Source organism: Rhinatrema bivittatum, chromosome 18, assembly GCF_901001135.1.
Source record: "Rhinatrema bivittatum chromosome 18, aRhiBiv1.1, whole genome shotgun sequence".
NCBI lineage: Eukaryota > Metazoa > Chordata > Amphibia > Gymnophiona > Rhinatrematidae > Rhinatrema > Rhinatrema bivittatum.
Genome location: NC_042632.1, coordinates 44026139 through 44044863, shown reverse-complemented (window position 1 = coordinate 44044863; position 18725 = coordinate 44026139). Strand labels below are relative to the sequence as shown.

Here is an 18725-nt window from a genome sequence, read left to right as displayed (position 1 = left end):
GTAACGTCACAGGCCATGGGGTATTTGAGTTGGAATCAAGATGTTAGAACTCACAGAAACCAAACGAGGTTGAATTTGGCAGAATGTTGATGGCAGGAACTATCTAGCAATGCCGCAGGGACCTAGGAGGCCAGATGTTTGGGTAACACCCTCACTAGATTTGATCATATAAAGTCTAATAAAATAAATAAATACTGTTTAAATTATTATAATTCTTGGTGGTAAGATATGGTTAGGGTGGGGGGAGGTACTGGGTACTGGATTATAGGGTAACTTATAGGGATGGTAGAGAACCAATGAGGAAGACAAGAAAAAACAACCTGGATAAGGAGCAATATCAAGCATCTACGGCTGACATCAGGGATTTATCCTTAGTGGTATGAACAGGAATAGAGCAGCAGACTATCTGCCGTTACATATGATGTTCTATGTAATAGCATATCCATCCACAATTAAGCAAACTGATGCCTTAAATCACAAGCTCCATAAATTGAACACTGTCCATGTGTGCTAAAGAACCACATCCTTCAAGAGGCAAACCTGGTACTCCAGAACACGGCAAATCATGAAGACTACTATGCTTTCACTCAGTGGCCTCCTTGGCATTCATCTGGCTCCATGTACCTCCTGGCAGCAACTATGTGTGATTTCCCATGTTCCAATCCTTAAAGAGGCAGGAAAGTCTGCATATTAAACAAGCCCAAAGCTAAGAAATACAAAATGCAGAAAACAAACTCCAGAAGAATTAGAGAAGGAAATGAGAAAAGGACAAGGTTCTCAAATTATCCTTCAGGACTTGGGTGTCAGATGGCAGGCAAGGTCTGCATTGGAGCAATCTTTGACCTCCTCCATTCTTGTGCCAACTGGTTGACTATTCCTGCTGTCCACAGTCATCAAAACATCATTCTTCCTCCAAAAACCCCAAACCATGCCCTTTCCTAGCATTTTTTAATCTCCCTAACTTTTTGTCCTTGAAGATCCAGTTCCGAATAATATACCTCCATTTTCCTTTCAAAATCTTCACATCTACCTTTCCTTTCTTGCCAGAATACAAATGGAATCAGGATGCTATATTTAAAATGAAACCAGCACCTGAAGATTTCCATCACAGGCAAATTACTTGAACTTAATAGCTATTTTCAGATCCATCCACCTACCGCCATGCAACTGGAGGAGCAGAAAATCAATTTTTAAGTGTAAATTCCCTGTGGAGTTTCCTTTTAAAAATCCTCTGGTGGCCAGAGGTTCAGGGATTTCTTACCCTGTAGGTGGAAAGGATGTGGGGTAAAAAAATGCACTAGGATTTCAAAATGAAAATGCCTACATGTATCACAGCCAGCTCATCCCCTGCCACTTTTCACTGCGGGGGAAAAGTGCACAACGCTGCAGACAGTGCATGCACTTTTCCCCATGGAAGAGGGAGGTTAATTCTCCTTCTGAAATCTCTTTGAAAACTGCCCTCCCCCACGCAGTGTACACCTTACCTTAACGGGAGGCATGCAGTGCAAATACCTAACAAAAATGTGATCCTTTTACATTACCTTCTTCACAGGGTATTCTTACAGGAGTTACAAGAGCTATATTATGCAAAAATAATTCTTATGCGTTTAAAGTTCAGCTACTCTTTAGGGACTAGACTGCTGTGTTTTATAGCATAAGAACTAAATAATGCAGCCTGACAGCACAAATGCATAACAAAGCCCATTAATTGTGGGATAAAAATAATGGAAACTGCAACATTTTTAGATCAAAGATGGGTCAGTTTGTTTTGGAGCACTATAAGCTTCTTTTTTTTTTTAACACTTCTGCATTTTGCTTTTCTATGATAATATTTTGGGGGGATTTCCATGCGCAAATGCTGTTCTTGTCTGTCTGGGGATATTAACCCCTATGGGCATAGCAGATCACTTTCTAGCCTGAGGGGATGGTGCTGTGCATTTTTTGGAGGCAATCATGCTGAGTGCAAGGACCCCTGCAGCTTAGTCAGTAGAATCCACAGAGTCAATCTAACCCCCTCGGTGCTGCTTCAATATTGGTCTAGAGTTTTGAAGTCCCTATGGAGTCTGGCAGGAACTTGTTTTTTATGGCACTATCCCCATATATTCTGGATGATGCGGGGGGGGGGGGGGGGGGGGGGAAGGAATCATTTTGGTGCAGACAGCCATTGATGGACCATGAGAGAGGTCCCTTTTACCAGTGGCCCTGTAACTGACTGTGGTATCAGTAGGTCAAGCAGATCCCAGATCCAACAGAGGAGAATGCTTATTTACTGTTTCAGTGGGGATGTTTTGCAATCCTTTAGGTTTGGACAAAATTTTCCTGGCAACATTGTTTTTGACCATGGAGCCTAAGGAATCTTTATGGGTAAAAGAGACTTGGACAAACTTGCCTCTTCTACATAACTAACTACAAAGTTTCAAGTGTAACTTCAAGATTAGAATCCAAAGTGGCATCATAAGAAATGTTTTTCTTTACTGCGTGGTCCTAGTAATGTCCGGGTAAATCCGTACAGACTGGCCACAAAATACAGATGTTCTATGGTGAAAAACATTTTGAGAACAAAATCTCATTCTTTAGCAAAAGTCCCCTGATTGGTAATCACTGGATTGATGGAAATCACCACAAAATCTGTTAAATTCAAAAGTTGGCTGATTAGTAGAAGCTTTGTTATCCAGTTGTGAATTCTTCAGGAAATAATGCTTAGCAATAGTAGGCATCTGATCCTGTGGAATCTCTAAACTTTCTGAGGCATATTTCTTGAAGGTTTCCAAAGAAGAAATCAAATCGCAAATAGGAAAATTCAAAATTCTAAGATTAAGATAACGGAGAGAGTTCTCAATATTCTTGAACCTCCTAGAATGATTAGAATCCAAAGTGACTCAGAGAATGGGATTGTTGCATCAGAATCAGAATGGGTATTTTGAAAAATAAAACTGTTCAGCAGGAAAATGTTAACAACTGTGGTAAAGTTTGGTGAGATTGAGAGCAAGTTGAAAAACTGTCAGACGTTTCTCTAAATAGTAACAAATCACCGGGACCTAATGGTATTCACCCCAGAGTTCTGAAAGAACTCCAGTTTGAAGCTATAAACTTGCTACTAAGGAATGGAGGGTAACCAATGTAACATCAATTTTTGAAAAGGGCTCCAGGGGTGGCCCCCAGAAAACTATAGGCCAGCAAGCCTGATGTTAATGCTGTGCAAACATTTTGGAAATTATCATTAAGAAAAGAATTACTGGGCAAATGGATAGACATGGCTTAAAAGGGAAGATCCTGCATGCATATGAAGGTGTTAAATAAACATGTGGATAAGGACGAGCTAATTGATGCAGTGTATTTGGATTTTTAGAAGGCATTTAGTAAAGTCCCTCATAAGAGACTCCTCAGAAAATTAAAGTCATGGGATAGGAGGCAGTATCCTATTGTGAATTGGTGGTAACTGGTTAAAGATAGGAACCCAAGAATATCATTAAATGTTCAGTTTTCCCAATGGAAAGAGTTGAATAGCAGAAAGAGTTGAATAGCAGAGTACCCCAGTGATTTATAGTGGAACCAGTGGTGTTTAACATATTCATAAATGATCTGGAAAAGGGTGCAAGGTGATCACATTTGCAGATGACACAGTTATTCCATTTCGTGAAAACATGAGCTGATTGTGAAGAATTATGAGACTGGGGAACTGGGCTTCCAAATGACAGATTCAATTTAATGTGGACAAGTGCAAAATGATGCACATAGGGAAAAATAATCCAAACTGTATGTACACAATTCTCCTCACAATCACTAAGGACCTAATTTACTGAGGTTCTTTCCCCAGTTACACAGATCATAAGAATTCAAGTTTCATGACACTGCTGACATTTCTGTGCTAACGGCCGCAGCGCATATCTAGTTTACTCTCATCAAGATGCATTCCTTGTGCCATAAAGCTGACCTAAAGTGTCGCAGGAAAAAAAAGCTGCAATGCAAAGGCCCCAAAAGCAGCAATTATAGTTAACAAATTCCAACATAAAACTAGAAAAATGCGTGCGCATACATTGGGACAGACGATAGCGCGCGCGTGCGTACACACACATACAGAGAAAAGAGCCAATGTCCTAACCTGTGGGAATGGCCCAACTCCACGAGATGCTTCTCTCCCGCTGCCAAGTCATTTCAATAATATGCAAATGGCTCCTGCAGCAACTTCTGTGCAGAAAAGCTAGCGAGAACTGGTGCAGTTAAGTTTTGCGGGAAATCTTCCACGTAAGGGATTTTCCGTTCAAAATTGAACCTATGCTGTATCACTAGTGAGCTAATTTGCATAATTTCTCAGTTCATTAGTAATTTTGCACAAGTTTTGCAAATGGGTTTAGCATGCGCCATGTGGAGATTTTGCACGCACCACACCCATTCTCACATTAGTGCATCGACCTCAGAGAGTGCTTTTGTATTAACACAACTTTGAAACTTGTGAGCAGTAGTGCCCAACCTCCTAATACAACCTTTTCACATGTATGTTACCATGTATGTTACCATAACAAGTCTGCTAAACGAGACTTGTTAGCCAATATGTTTACATTACAATGTTAATTTTGATCTAGTTACCCTTTTCCAAGTTCCATAACCTTGTTTTATGTAATGCCTCCAGGCAAAAATTTATGTTCTGTTTCAATGTAAACCGATGTAATCTGTATTCCATACAGGAACACCGGTATAAAAAATCTAAAAATAAAATAAATAAATATCAAATATCAAAACCAAAAATGTATATTTGACCCGGTAACTGGCAGCCAATGGAGCTCCAGCCAGCAGCCAGCCAGGTAGCCACTCTTTGTATGAGTTGCACTTAGGGATGCTTTTCTTCGGAAGTGACATCAACAGCAAGTCGCAGCAATTAAGTCTCAGTAACACCAGAGCACGTACTACCATCTTAAGATCAGCAGGTTTGCCAAATGAAATGAAGTTTGCAGAAAAGCACGTTGGGCATTCATAGCAAGCTCAGCATCTACAACTAATTCCAGACTTCGGACTTGGCACTTAAGGTGACGGGAATGACCCACCTGATTCTAAAGCCCGATAATTCATTTGTGGTTCACAAGTGCAGAGCAGGGTCAGATTTAAGATTCTGAAGCCCCCTTTGGATGTCTGCATATGTTCCTCATACAAGCAGAAGCAGATTCCTCTTTGGCCTTCAAAATTTGGCGCCTGGCTATGTTGCTTATGCCTACATCTGGGTTGGACATTCTGTCCAAATGAGTATCTTCAGGGCCGGCGGAAGCACTAGGCGAGCTAGGCCTGGGCTTAGGGTGCTGACCATTAGGGGGCGAGAGCCATGTGGGGCAGCGAGCAGCAAAGAGGAGTGGAGATTTGGTGGCCCAGAAAACTGAGAGGAAGGAGTTGGGGCCATGACCGGGGGGTGGGGGGGGGGGGGGGGGGGGGTTGGTGTGACTGGGGAGGGCAAAAAGCAGAAGGTGCCTGGGGGGCCTAGTTCCCTTGCACCGGCCCTGATTATCTTAGTGTATGGTCTGAGTCCTCCCAGTGCACGTCCTGAGCCCCAATTAAACCCCATTCTCAATTACTCAGGTACCGAAGAGTTGTATTTTTCTGTGACCTTTGTTTTCCCTTGTGCAACTAAAAGAAGAATTAGAAAAAAAACTAAATGTTTAAAGCCTAAATAATTCCAAGTGATCTACATTCAGAAGCAAATCCCTCACAACGCCAAAAAAAAAGAAATAATTGTACTGCTGTAGAGAGGAGTGATCGTGATCAACAGACAGGACATCTCCCAGCAATTAATGCTAAGTTCAAAGCTCAGGATAAAACCCTTAATGCCGTTGCTATGTGTGGCTATTTCTGACTGCTACTAATATTAAGACAATATTCTCAGGTTATCCCTTCACAGAAAATGCTTCCAAAAGAAGCTCCTTGCTTAGCCTGGATTCATTTAATTCTCTTTTTCCTGGTTGCTTCCAGTCTCCAGGTCTCGCCACTGACTGCCATTCAGTCCTCCTCCAGTCCGCTAACATTGTCCTCTTGCTCCCTGAACCCCTCTTAGGTTATTATGCCATTTTCTCTAATGTTCCTTTTTTTTTTTTTGTCAGAGCTGCAATCTTTAATGATAGTAATAGGCTGCATCTTGTGATTCTATACACACGGCGAATGACTCCTGACTGATTAAAAGCTTCAGCGATTCATCACTGTGTCAGATTTATTACATTTAACCTCAGATGATTCAGAGAAACTGAATATCATCATGTTAACACCATAAGCTGTCTATGCAAATTCATGTCTCAATATTAGACAAGTGGGTTCAGATGCAACCAGGGTAAGAACTAAAATCCACTGGTTAGTGTGGTAATGTCAGGTATACACTACACGCAGATTTATTCAGGTGAACATCTATTCTGAACGTTATTTTGGATTCACAGGTTATAAATCAATAATGCAAATCAAATCAGGTGTGCAAAAAAAAAAAAAAAAAATTACACACTAGGCTCAATCTCTAACTCAGAGCTTCCCAAACCTGTCCTGGTAGACCTTACAACCAGATTATCCACGGTGAATAGGAATAACACAAATTTGCATGTACAAGATCTCCAGTGTCTGCAAATTTATCTAAAAAATTCAAGGTGGATAATCTGAGAACCCGACTGGCTGAGGGCAGGTTTGGAAAGGCCTACGCTAACTGGAAAAGTCAGCCTTCCTGCAAATCATCTCAGGTATTCTGGGAAGAGGAGAGGGCTCGCGGATAGAGCACAGAGTTAGTCGCCACGATGTCCCGAGGGACAGCTCCTATTCTGGGTCACTTTCTCCCCCCATGCCTCTAAGACCCAGTTGAACGCTGATAGTTTGTTGTAACTAACTGTTTATTTGGAAAAAGTGTGTCATGAATAAACAATGAGGGGGTTCAAAAGAGGATTGGACAACTTCTTGAAGGAAAAGTGCATAAACAGCTATTAACCAGGCAGACGTTGGAAAGCCAGCGCTTTTCCCTGGGAATCTGCCAGGCACTTGCAACCCAGACGGGACATTGTCAGAGACAGGATACTGGGCTTGATGGACTTTTCTCTGACCCAGCATGGCACTTCTCTTATGATGAAGGTATTTGCCATAATCTGGCTTTCCCAGTCAAAGCAATTTTTTTTTTTTTAATGCAAGTAGTTAATCTATGACTCAGGAATTTTGCTAAACTAAGTCCTTGGAGCTTATGGAAATGGGGACACCCCGCCCCTGAAAAAATTGTCTTTTTCTTTTCTTTGTTTAAGAGTTCTGATGGCAAAAGCATGAATTCTTATAACAAAATACTTGTGCCGCTGGAGCCGTTGCCAGATGGAGCTGCAGTACAAGTGATGGACTTTCATGTCCTCTTGCCGTCATTCTGACAGGTGGGAGCAGAGAAGGGAACCCATGCAGGTCACTACCACTCCTCCTCCCTCAACCACAGCCACTCCTCTTGTTTTGCTCCCTAAAAATGTCAGAGAAGCCGGTTGGAAGAAGATGAGGCGGCTTCCTACTCTTTCACACTGTCTCCCCCCCAGCACAACCAACCTCCACTGCCTCCTCATTCATACTCCCCATCCCTGGTGATGCTTCTTTTAAACCTGTCCTCCCCCCTCCCCCTTGTCACCTACCTCCACCCTCCCACCTTGGGAAGACAAAGGACAGCAAGAGACGTGAGAGAGAGAGAGAGAGAGAGGCTGGTTCTCCGCCCCAATCCAACCTGTTCACCAACCCCCAAATGCCAAGACTCCACATCCCCCTTTGCACCCATCCCAGCTGTCAATCCTCCCCAGTAGTCCTTCTTTCCTTACTCCACGCTCCCACCTTCAGGTCTCAAAAATAAAGCACAACTGTGGTGAGCACTTTCACTGTTTGCCTTCTAAACAGCAACAGAATAGTTTCATATTATTCTGCCAGAAAATAAGCTGTTTGCCATTCTAAGAGCACAGCATAACATTCTGATCTCCGACAATGGAGGTGCAACATTGTAATCATGGCCCATGATACCCTGCCAGGTATTCACTGGGATACCCCCTCCAAGTATCTGCATTGATTCTGATGCTGTAAAGTTTCAATGAAGCATCTTTGGGGAGCTTGAACGTATATTGCACTAGACTGGAGCACAGCATCTGATACCAGTAGCATGGTTAAGTGCTATAAGCTGCTGCCTTCCAGGAGTCGTGCTGCGAAATTCCCTCACTATCGCAACAAAACAGATTTATGAAAGAGCATACTTCTTTTCGGTATTGAATTTTTATTTGTTGATTAAGCAAAAAAAACAAAAAACATGCATTCTTAAGCGAAAATAATTACCACCACATTGAATAGTCCCTCATTTTTTAAAATTGATCTATCAATTCCGGATTGGGTTAGGGCACTAGCAGCTTTGATGTGTTTTAAGGAAGTCTGGGGTGGGGGGTGACACTTGCAGGGCAACGCGACCCCGATCATCGACTTCCGTAACACCTGTTCCACGACTTTAAATCTGGCTTCAACATATTCATTGAGGCGAGGCGTCTGCCCTTTTCTCTGACTGTAAGCTCTCCTGCGCTCAGAAGGAAAAGGCTTCCCGGCAGAGCATTACCTGCTGCTTCCCACAGATTCCCATCAATCGTCAGCCCTCTCAAGCATGCACCGCGACTCCCTCTTTAATTAGCCGAAGCTCAGCCCGGCTAGCGTCCGGAATCAGAAAGCCGGATTCTGCGAGATAGTCGCCCAATTAAAATAAAAAGAGGAAGAACCGAAAGCCACTCACTTTGCAATTCAGCTCTGCTTCCCAGCGCTATGCAGACGCGACGCCTGAAGCTCAGCCCTGCCTGCCGGCATGTCAGCGAGTCGCCTCTCCAGCCTAACTGCTCGCCACCGCCTGGGTGCAGGGAAGGCGAGCGGCGGCTCTGGGCTCCGCCTTCCTCCCGGGGAGGGGAGAGAGCAGCGTGGGAGCGGGCCATGCCCATAACGCACCTCCCCGCTCCGGGGGAGGGGACCCCTGTGGGGAGGGGGAACTCGTTCGTCAAGGTAGGTAAGAGGTGGGGGAGAGCAGCGGCAGGGAGCAAGCAGAAAACTTTGATTTTGCCGGACGCATCCTTGGGAGTCCTGGGCGCTCCATTTAGCGCAAGGTCCGCGGAGCCTGGGACTCCCAGTCCGCTACTGGCAAGCAGCTCCAAAGGGCAGGGTGCCAGAGCAGAGGGGGATCGGTCCACAGCGGCTGACAATCATTTGGATTTTAGATGCCGCACACACATTCGTACAACTCGAGCAGCGCAGCATGGAGCAGACACAGCACCGCGGGTTCCATTTCCAGTACGCGCGGAGCAAAGCCTGCGGAACAGTAACATCGGTGCTGGGAATAAAGCAGCAGCAGAGAAAGATCAGAAGAAGTCGCACAGGACTGCCTGGGACCAGATAGAGAGGCAGGCAGAAGAGGACCCGAGAGAGAGCGGCAAGGGACTCGCTAGAGCTGCATGCAGCTAGAGGAGGAGCGGTGGGGGTGCCCAAGAGAGATGTAGATAGATGTGGAGCGGCAAGGCTCTAAGGAAAAAAGGCAGAGAGAGAGGCAGCATACAGCGCGGATGCATCATAGTCATCGAAACCTGCTAGGTGAAGGCACAGGTGGACCCCGCTGGCTTAGAGATCAGGGGGGCTGCAGCAATAGAGAACGTGAGTATAGGGTAGACACACACACAATTTCCTAATAGTAATAGTGCACTGTATAAGAAGCTGTTATAGATATGGATTGCTGGAAGAATCTGATAACATCAAGCACCATGGGGTTATTGTTAGGGTGAGGGTGAGGAGGAAGAGAGATTGCGAGTATATGTATGAGTGTACAGATAGATTTATAACTAGTTAAAATGGGTGTGTGTATATATATTTTTTTTAATTTTTTTTTTTACTAAGCTTGCCTACAAGGAGTTAACCTAAATGACAAGAGGATACAGTACAAGAAAATAATAGTTCAATTAAGTTTTGCTAAACTTTCAGACAGAGTTACTCTGATGTAAACTTATGACTTAAAGGGGAATGTAAGAAAACATACCCAGTTCTAAAGTTTCTGGAGGAAATTGATTTCATTTAATAGTATACCAATAGTTTTTCAGTAAGTTAGCAGCTTCATTCAAGGATGGTAAACATTTGTTCTTCTAAGGATTATAGATTGAGAATTGGGTATTTCATTTACAGAGCTAGCCATCTGCCTACTTTCAGTAACATTGGACAGGCAGGAAGTCAGCACATGTTAGGGATGTGCATTCATTTGAAATGACATAGAAAATATCAATGACATTGTCTAGGCCATTTCAGGTCATTTTTTGAAACAAAATGATAGAAAAAGCACACTTTTTTTCTTTTATGTGTGCATTTGGAAATAGTACACACAGGTACACAAAACAAACAACACAAATCAGGGGTCTCCAGAGACCCACTGTTCCACACCTCCTGCCCATGGAGAGGTGACTGTTTCCCCCCAAGAAAGTAATATTTTTATTAATATTCTCCATGTCCCACCCTAATCCAACCTCCTGCTCCCCTCCTTCCCTCCAGAATTATAAAATTATCCATGGTGGTTTAATGGGGTCTGGGTGCGAGCCCTCTGATCCCAGATCCAGTGACCACCATTTTTCAAAATGGCGCCAGCCACCTATCACATGACAGAGCCTACTGGTGTCACTGGGTTGTCTCTATCGCATGATAAGGGCTACTGATGCCATTAAGTAGCCCCCATTACATGTTCCAGGAGCAGTGAGGTCATTCCTGGGCCCCCACTAGACCACCAGGGAGAATTTGGTGAGTCCGGGGGGTTCTTGAGCCATAGGGGTGCTGGCTTCCAGCTGGGAATATTTTAACAAAGGGAAGGGGGTGGGGATGGAGCCTGTAACAGAGCTTTATTTTACGTCCCTGCTCCCCCTGCAGCGAGCAGCACCGAGGCCCGTGCCGGAGCGACGGCCTGAAGTCAGTGCCCTCCCCTGGGGCTCCCGCGGCGGCAAACCACCACAGGAAAGGTAGGGGACTGCGGTCGTGACCTGCCATGGCCGCGGAACACAACAATGTAGCTTCTTCAGGGGTAAATGAAATCAAATCACTGAAAAGTACTGAAGAAACCAGGTATCAAAAAGTGAGACAATTTTTTATAGCTAAATATTATACTTAACTTAAATGTTGATGGAGAGCAGAACCTATATACTAAGAACGCCAAGTCTCGAAAAATTCACGGGAATCGGGACAGAGACTGCTTGCGGACCCAATGTTATTATTAAATAGCCCAAGTCTCAACGACATGGTGATGTCATGACGCAGTTGGCTGTCATGGTGAAAGGAAAATAAATTGAAGAACTCCAATATCACTTCATAGAAAAACATGTAAGTCATGCGACGTATTAAGTCCAGAAGGATGTACAGAGTCCAATCTGTGGATCCACCGCTGTTCCGCTTGTAACAGTTTCATGTTAAAATCGCCGCCTTGCCAAAAAGGCTATAATTGCTCAAGAATGCAAGCATGGAGCGAATCAAAAGAATGGGATTTCTCAATAGTCTGAATAGTCTTGCCATATCACTCTCAGTTTTTCTGGTCTAAATTTGCTAGTATGAGATTTGCGTGATAAATATAAAATATGTTTGTAAATGCTGTTGTGCTGTTTAGTACTATTTCTCATGCAATAAGAAAAACCAGTTGGCCTTGTGAAGTCTGGAGGAGAGAAGGGGCAGGAGAGATATGATACAAATCTTCAGAAACCTGAAAGGTTTAATGATGTATGAACTTCAAACCTTTTTTCTTGGAAAGAAAACAGTAGAAATGGGGTGTCACGAAATGAAACTCCAGGGGGATGACTCAGAACCAAAATCAGGAAATATTTCTTCACGGAACGTGTGGTGGATGTCTGGAATGCCCTTCTGGAGGGCATGGGATAAGGATTTTCCTTTCCCCCATGGTAGGCTGCATTCCCTTTCGGAGGGCCTGAAAGATCACTGCCTTTTGCATGAAATTCAGGAAATGAGTGATAACTACTCTGGGTCTCTGGCAATTATCCTGCCTCTGACCAATATGATGTGAGTGCTCAATTTGCAGAGGTCCCACTCCATCTGGTAGCTGCAGCGTAGTTGGGGGGCCACTTTTCCAGGAACGCCCGCAATTCAAAGTCCAGCAAGGTTTCTGGGAGGCCAATACAACGCAAGTTGTTTTGATGTGAGTGATTCTCAAGGTCTTCTAACTTGGCCTCAACTGCATCGAGCTGACCTGTGGCCTTACTCACTGTGTTGGATGTCACATGGGCACCATCTTCCGCACTGGAGATGTGTTGTTCCACAACCTTGACCTCCCGAGTGAAACACTCCATTGAATTTGAGAGTGCATCACATTTTGCTAAGATGGTATCCAATTTCGCATTGAGCGTGACATCTAGTGCTTTTTCGATAGCTGCGGTAACTGCTTCAATCAAGGCTCTGTGTCTGTTGCCTCGAGTATCATGGCTGCCACATTACCATCTACCATCTTGGAGTCAATTATCTTGATCTTTTCTTTTTTTGCCGCTTTGCTGGTCATATGTGTCCGAAAAAGTTCTCAACTGAATCTCCTGTCTGTACTGACAAAATTGCAGCCCAACCAAAGGTGTCACATAGCAGGGTGCACAGAGAGAGGGGTGGATGTCAGAGAGACCTGGAGAGCAGAATTACATCTTCCTCTGCTCACAGTATCATGTGATCCTTGCTGATTTCTTCTTATCCCCAAGCTGACATGAGAGAGTGAGTGTGGGGATCGAGGAGTGGGGAGAAAGGAAATAGAATGAGGGCGAGTGAGAGGATTGGGGGAAGGAAGTGAATGAGGGACAGTAACAGTATCATGGGTGGAAAAGTGAGTGAGGGGATCAAGGGAAAGGAATGAAGGGAGAAAGAGAGAATGAGGGAATATGGGGGGTTGGGATAGAGTGCCAGGAAAAAGTTAATGAGGGAGAGTGAGGGGATCTTGGGGATGGATGTGACTGAAGAAGAGAGGGGATAATGAGGGCTTGGGGAGTGAGAGAAGAAAGTGACTGAGGAATTGTGGGGGATGGAAGAGAGTGCCAATGAGGAGGGAATGGGAGAGAGAGTGAGGTGATTGGAATGGATGTAGACTGTGATCACAGTGAGTGCAAATAGAAGGAGGAAATTGGAGGGAGTGTAGGATGTGAGAAAATTAGAGGGGCTGTGGGGTGTGAGAAGATCAGAGGGGCTTTGGGGGGACACAGGGATGGGGTATTGTTGTGTCTGCTGCCCAACGTCTCTGCTCCGCCACCTTACCTCGTTGGCGACTCCCTCCGGGGTTGATGGAAGGCTGACTGCTGCGGCGTCTTCTGGCTGCCCTCCTCTGGCGTTCCCGGACCGGCTCGACGCTGCAAGCCGCCATGTTGACCAGAAGCCTAAGGGCGCACGCGGCCCGACTGATGTACCAGCGTTGGTGCGAACCTCAGAGGCGTCCCCCTGAGATGACGTCACCAGTTCCAGCTATTTAAGGTCTCAGTTTTCGCTAACAAACAAGTTAGCAAGGGTTTCGCTACCTCCGGGTATCGCTGCAGATGGGATTCGCTCTCCGCAAACCTGTTACTCAGGTAGAGTCCATCAAGCTAGGTTGAGAGAACCTTGTCCAAATCTCATCTTGGAGTGAGTTTCCTCACTCCGAAGGCCAGCATATCTTCACAAGAGACCACTGTTCTGTTCGAAGGTGTCACGAAGCATGTCAAAGTGGCCCCTAACCCCCACACTCTTACCTAATCCCCACCTCGAGTTACTAGGTGGGCCTACCATAGGGATACAAATACCTGCCTATGGGCCATGATATTATGGCCAGTCTCTCTCTCTCTCTCTCTCTCTCTCTCTCTCTCTAAAAATATTAGCATAAAACATGCCCCTTTTGCTATTGCATGTGGTACTTACTGCATTTTGATAAATCCACCCCTTTGTTACTTCCTGGCCTTGTCTTAAATGTTCCTGCTTAACCCTGGCTGGTAGCTCCATGCCTTGGATTGGGGGTTACCCCAATTACAAATGCCTCACTGACCACCAGCACCTGAAGACTCAACCCAAGTGGAAGACACCTAGCTTCTCTGTCCCCACTGTAATCTACCTGGATTTGCTTCACCAGACAATCTGGATGCTCATTCCTGAGGGAACCCACTGCCATTGTTATCACAAGATCCCTTCTTCATTTCCCTCCTCTGAAATCCCATGTCTCTCTATTCCTATATGGCTTCCCCTGCTTTTTCCACAGAAATGTCAGAAAATGACTTTATTTTTATAGGTTTAAAACATTTTTACATGTTTAATATGCAAATAAATGCAACCTTATGCAAGTTTGCCATGTTACTGGTTACGGCTAAACACTTGCCACAGAATCTTGAAAACTGTGCCACAGGAAACTGGGGGCTCTGCTTATAACTTGTAAATCCAAAATACAATGAGTGCGGCATATGTATAACATTCATATAATCACACTAAACCATGACCTTCATATGGACATTAAAATCAAATCGTAACAGCTACCCATGTACAGTATATATATATATATATATATATATATATATATATATATATATATATATATATATATATAGAGAGAGAGAGAGAGAGAGAGAGAGAGAGAGAGAGAGAGAGAGAGAGAGAGAGAGAGAGAGAGAGAGAGAGAGAGAGTTTTGTTTCACACATTTCTCTTTCACAAACAATATTTCATGAAAATGAAGGTAAGTGTAGCACTTTTCCCCTGGCCTCCTACAGATCCAGTCATCTCCTCCTGCACTCTCCTGGAATATCCCTTGCTTCTTCCTTATGATTTGTGTTTCTGAAGTTTCCTCTTTCATTTACATAGTCTCAGGAGGGAAGATGAAGCAGACATTTAAATTAGCTCATGCCTGAAGGGCAAACATTGCATTCCTTGTTAGATGCAAATCTAGGGCTGGTCTCCTTCCCCCACTACCTTTTCTAATTTCTTTTCCTTGTTCTTTAGCAACAGCTGCGCCTGTTTTTTTTTTTTTTTTTTGCAGAGCTGGAGTAAGGTGGAAGGGAAGGAGTATTCTGCCCTAGAAGGAGCAGACTGTTGCTCAAGACTGAAACCACATGGTGTTCCCACATACCATGGATATCACCAAATAAAAGAGGATTAGCGAGAGCCACCTCAATGGGCTCTGAATGATGGCAGAAAACTCTGCTGCAAGATTTAGGGAAGTACACATGTTCCATAGCATAATTACATTTTTCTCTTTTTCTTTTGGTAATTGTTTTCAGCAATGTGCATGTAGTTTGGGATTTTCAAAAGCATGCATATTGTTTTAATCTGAAAAAGTACCCACAGGAAAAAAAAAAAAAGAGGTGCAAGGCGCGGCAGGTACTTTTTTTCTTTGGGAATTTTGAAAATGAAAGTTCGTGCTCACTTTCACTTTGGTGCAAAGACCACGGATAAAAAGTGCCCATAGACTTTGCAGATATGCAGGTAGCATGAGATGTGCCCCTTTTATTCCACAGCACCGTACAAACACAGAAACAGTAGAAGTGCATCCATCTCCCAGATGGAAATAGAAAATCAATCGTACTATGTGTAAGGATGGTGGGCTAAGAAAACTAAGAATAAATTATATACAGGGAGGTTAAGGAACCTTTCCAGTGGTAATTTTCTTTAAAAAAAATAAATCTGTATCTCAACATAGTAATAAATTGGCAGTAAATGATGAAAGGTTGGAAAAATACAGATTTCCCAAAAAAATATTGCTAAGTCTGAGTTATCTAACTTTAAGAAGTTAGAATATTTAGAAAATACTTTAAAATATTCCAATTTGAGGATCTTAAACTTCCCCTTTCAGAAATTGATTCCACCTAGGGAAATGTTCAAGGAATATTTATTGCAAATTTTGAAAATGCCAAATCAGTCTATTCCAGCCATTGCAAACATTTATTATTTACCTTAAAAAAAAAATGCAAACACGAGATATACAACCAGAGATATGCTTGAATGTTTCTGAAATGATAGAAATGATGATAGATACTGAAATAGCGATAAGAGCACCCTTATTTGTATCAATAATGTTTCTGATGGAAACAGATAGGGGCAGATTTTCAGACTCCGCGAATAGGCCTACTTTTGTTTGCGCTCCAGGCGCAAACAAAAGTACGCTGGATTTTAGCAGATACGCGCGGAGCCGCGCGTATCTGCTAAAAACCTGGATCGGCGCGCGCAAGGCTATCGATTTTGTATAGCCGGCGCGCGCCGAGCCGCGCAGCCTACCCCCGTTCCCTCCAAGGCCGCTCCGAAATCGGAGCGGCCTTGGAGGGAATCCTCTAACGCCCTCCCCTCACCTTCCCCTCCCTTCCTCTACCCACTCCACCCGCCCGGCCCTGTCTACACCCCCCCCTTACCTTTCTCCGGGGATTTACGCCTCCCGGAGGGAGGCGTAAATCCCTGCACGTCAGCGGGCCTCCTGCGCGCCGGGCCGCGACCTGGGGGCGGGTATGGAGGGCGCGGCCACGCCCCCGGACCGCCCCGGGCCGTAGCCACGCCCCGTACCCGCCCCCACAACGCTGCCGACACGCCCCGAAAACGCCGCGACGACCGGGACCGCCCCCGACACGCCCCTGACACGCCCCCTCAGAGAACCCCGGGACTTACGCGAGTCCCGGGGCTCTGCGCGCGCCGGTAGGCCTATGTAAAATAGGCGCACCGGCGCGCAGGGCCCTGCTCACGTAAATCCGGGCAGATTTACGCGAGCAGGGCTCTTAAAATCCGCCCCATACCGTTTTACATTTATTTATGAGACACAGGATGGAGAAATTCCATGGGTAACGGATGTGGATTTGTCCAGATCTTGCAAAGGAAACCCAAATAAGAAGGCAAGAATTTCTTAAATTAAAATCTGAAGCCTTGGTTAGGGGTGCCAGATTCTTTCTAAGGTACCCCTGTAAATGTGAAATTTGGTTTAAAGAAGATAAATATGCTTTTTATGAGGTAACCGCTTTACAGGCATTCCTAGATTCTCACCCCCTTAATGCAGAGGTTGGTTAGAGAGCAGAAGTAGAATACAGCTGCTATCTCTGAATAGTAAATAGAGAGAAAAGAGAATTTATTTTCTCTTTTTCAATTACCTTTATATCGCTCATAAATATGTATAATCTGTATCTTTTGGATTTCCTTTAGAAAAACTGATATGTTGTGTTTAACTAATTGAAGAATTATTTGTGAGAAATTATTACTGTATGTTTATATATCATTATACATTATAATTTTGTTATAATTACTGAAAATTTATAAATTTAAAAAAAAAAAAAAAAAAGGTACAAGGTTGGGTCCATTGGCAGCAACCACCTTCCACTTTTTCCCCAAACGGGGAAAAAAAAATATAAGTTCAAAAAGCTTCTGGGAAGGTGATCTGGTATGAAATCATCCCTAGATCTATCCGCAACCCGGGAATTGCAGGTTTCCCAGTTCTGTCTGTGAAGCAGCAGTTGACCTTCCAGGATCTTCAACAGTTTGGTCTATTATTGTTCCAAGACATTATTCACGTGACTTTACTCTTGAGGATGTGAAAACAGCCGGTACGGCAAGTGGATAAAATTACCGGTCTCAAGCCATTCACACACTCAGTCTTAGGTCCGGGCACATCATGATACAGCCATGTTAAGCAGAGATACCTCGTTACTATAGCAACAGAGCGCAGAGAACCTCCCAGGTTCAATCAGTCCCTTGCTGTGAGGAGCTTCAAGTGACATTGCCCACGTTTCATATAAAACTCACTTCTCACTGAACAGAAACTCAGTAATAGAAATTAGTTTCTTCAGAAAGCATCTGCATTTTATTCAAATCTGAAGTGATTGCATGAAAAGATATTTTTCCTAGTAAAATTTGGGTTGTTAGAGTTACAACTCCATGCATGCAAAGGGGCAAAACAATGTCTGTCTGGATCAATCTGTTTGATTGACCTGGAGTCAGGTGGAAATCCTAAATTTCACTGGGAAAAAGATAATTTTCGTGCAATCACTTCAAATTTGATTAAAATTCAAGCAATATCTCTTTTTCTTGTAGCCTGCTCATGCCAGTGTCTTTAAAGATATGTTAGTAACTTCATCATATAATGGCTAACACCGCAGTGTGCCTTAATGGACAGGTGATGCATCTCTTAAACATACTTGAATTTCATCTTACTAAAAAAGTAGATAATCTAATTTGTAAGGATGTCAACAGACAGCTCACCTCTTTGTTGCTTCCAGGTTACAGTATTGTATTTTTCACATTACAGTGCAAATTTGCAAGAAAGAAATCTAAAATTCTCTGTTATTAAATGTTTTCATGTATGAAGTTGTTCAATGTACACCGGAGTGAAGGCTTCTCGCTATACTTCGGTATAAAAAAGAATCTAAATAAAAATAAATAAAAATAAAAATTATTTCTCAAACTGCAAATTTCACAATAGAACACACTTTTTTTCCTCCCAAATACGTTGCTTGACAGGTGCACAAAATACAAATACTTTTTTATATTGCATTAGAAAAGCAAAATGTTCTAGTTACCATTCACAGAAAATTTCTTGCAAAATCAATTTAAATAAATGCTTAGAGGTGAATTTTAAAATCCCAATGCACACATCAATTGGGGGATGTGCGAATAAGTCAGGCTCGCTCGTATTGACCTTATTTTAAAAAGTGCCCAGATATGCACGTAAATGCTGCAGAGCACATGTCAAAAGTTTTCAGAAAGGGGCAGGGTGAGGGTGTGGTCTGGGCAGGGCATGGACATT

At 43.7% G+C, this 18725-nt stretch overlaps 1 protein-coding gene across 1 annotated transcript in view; it reads right to left on the bottom strand.

Annotated features, from left to right (window-relative positions):
- Nucleotides 1-18323, bottom strand: part of RASGEF1C (RasGEF domain family member 1C) — a 95086-nt gene extending 76763 nt beyond the window's left edge. The window contains exon 1 of the mRNA XM_029584057.1: nt 18182-18323. The gene's annotated coding sequence lies outside the window, so the exon portion shown is untranslated. The remainder of the gene's footprint in view (nt 1-18181) is intronic.
- Nucleotides 18324-18725: the final 402 nt, after the last annotated feature.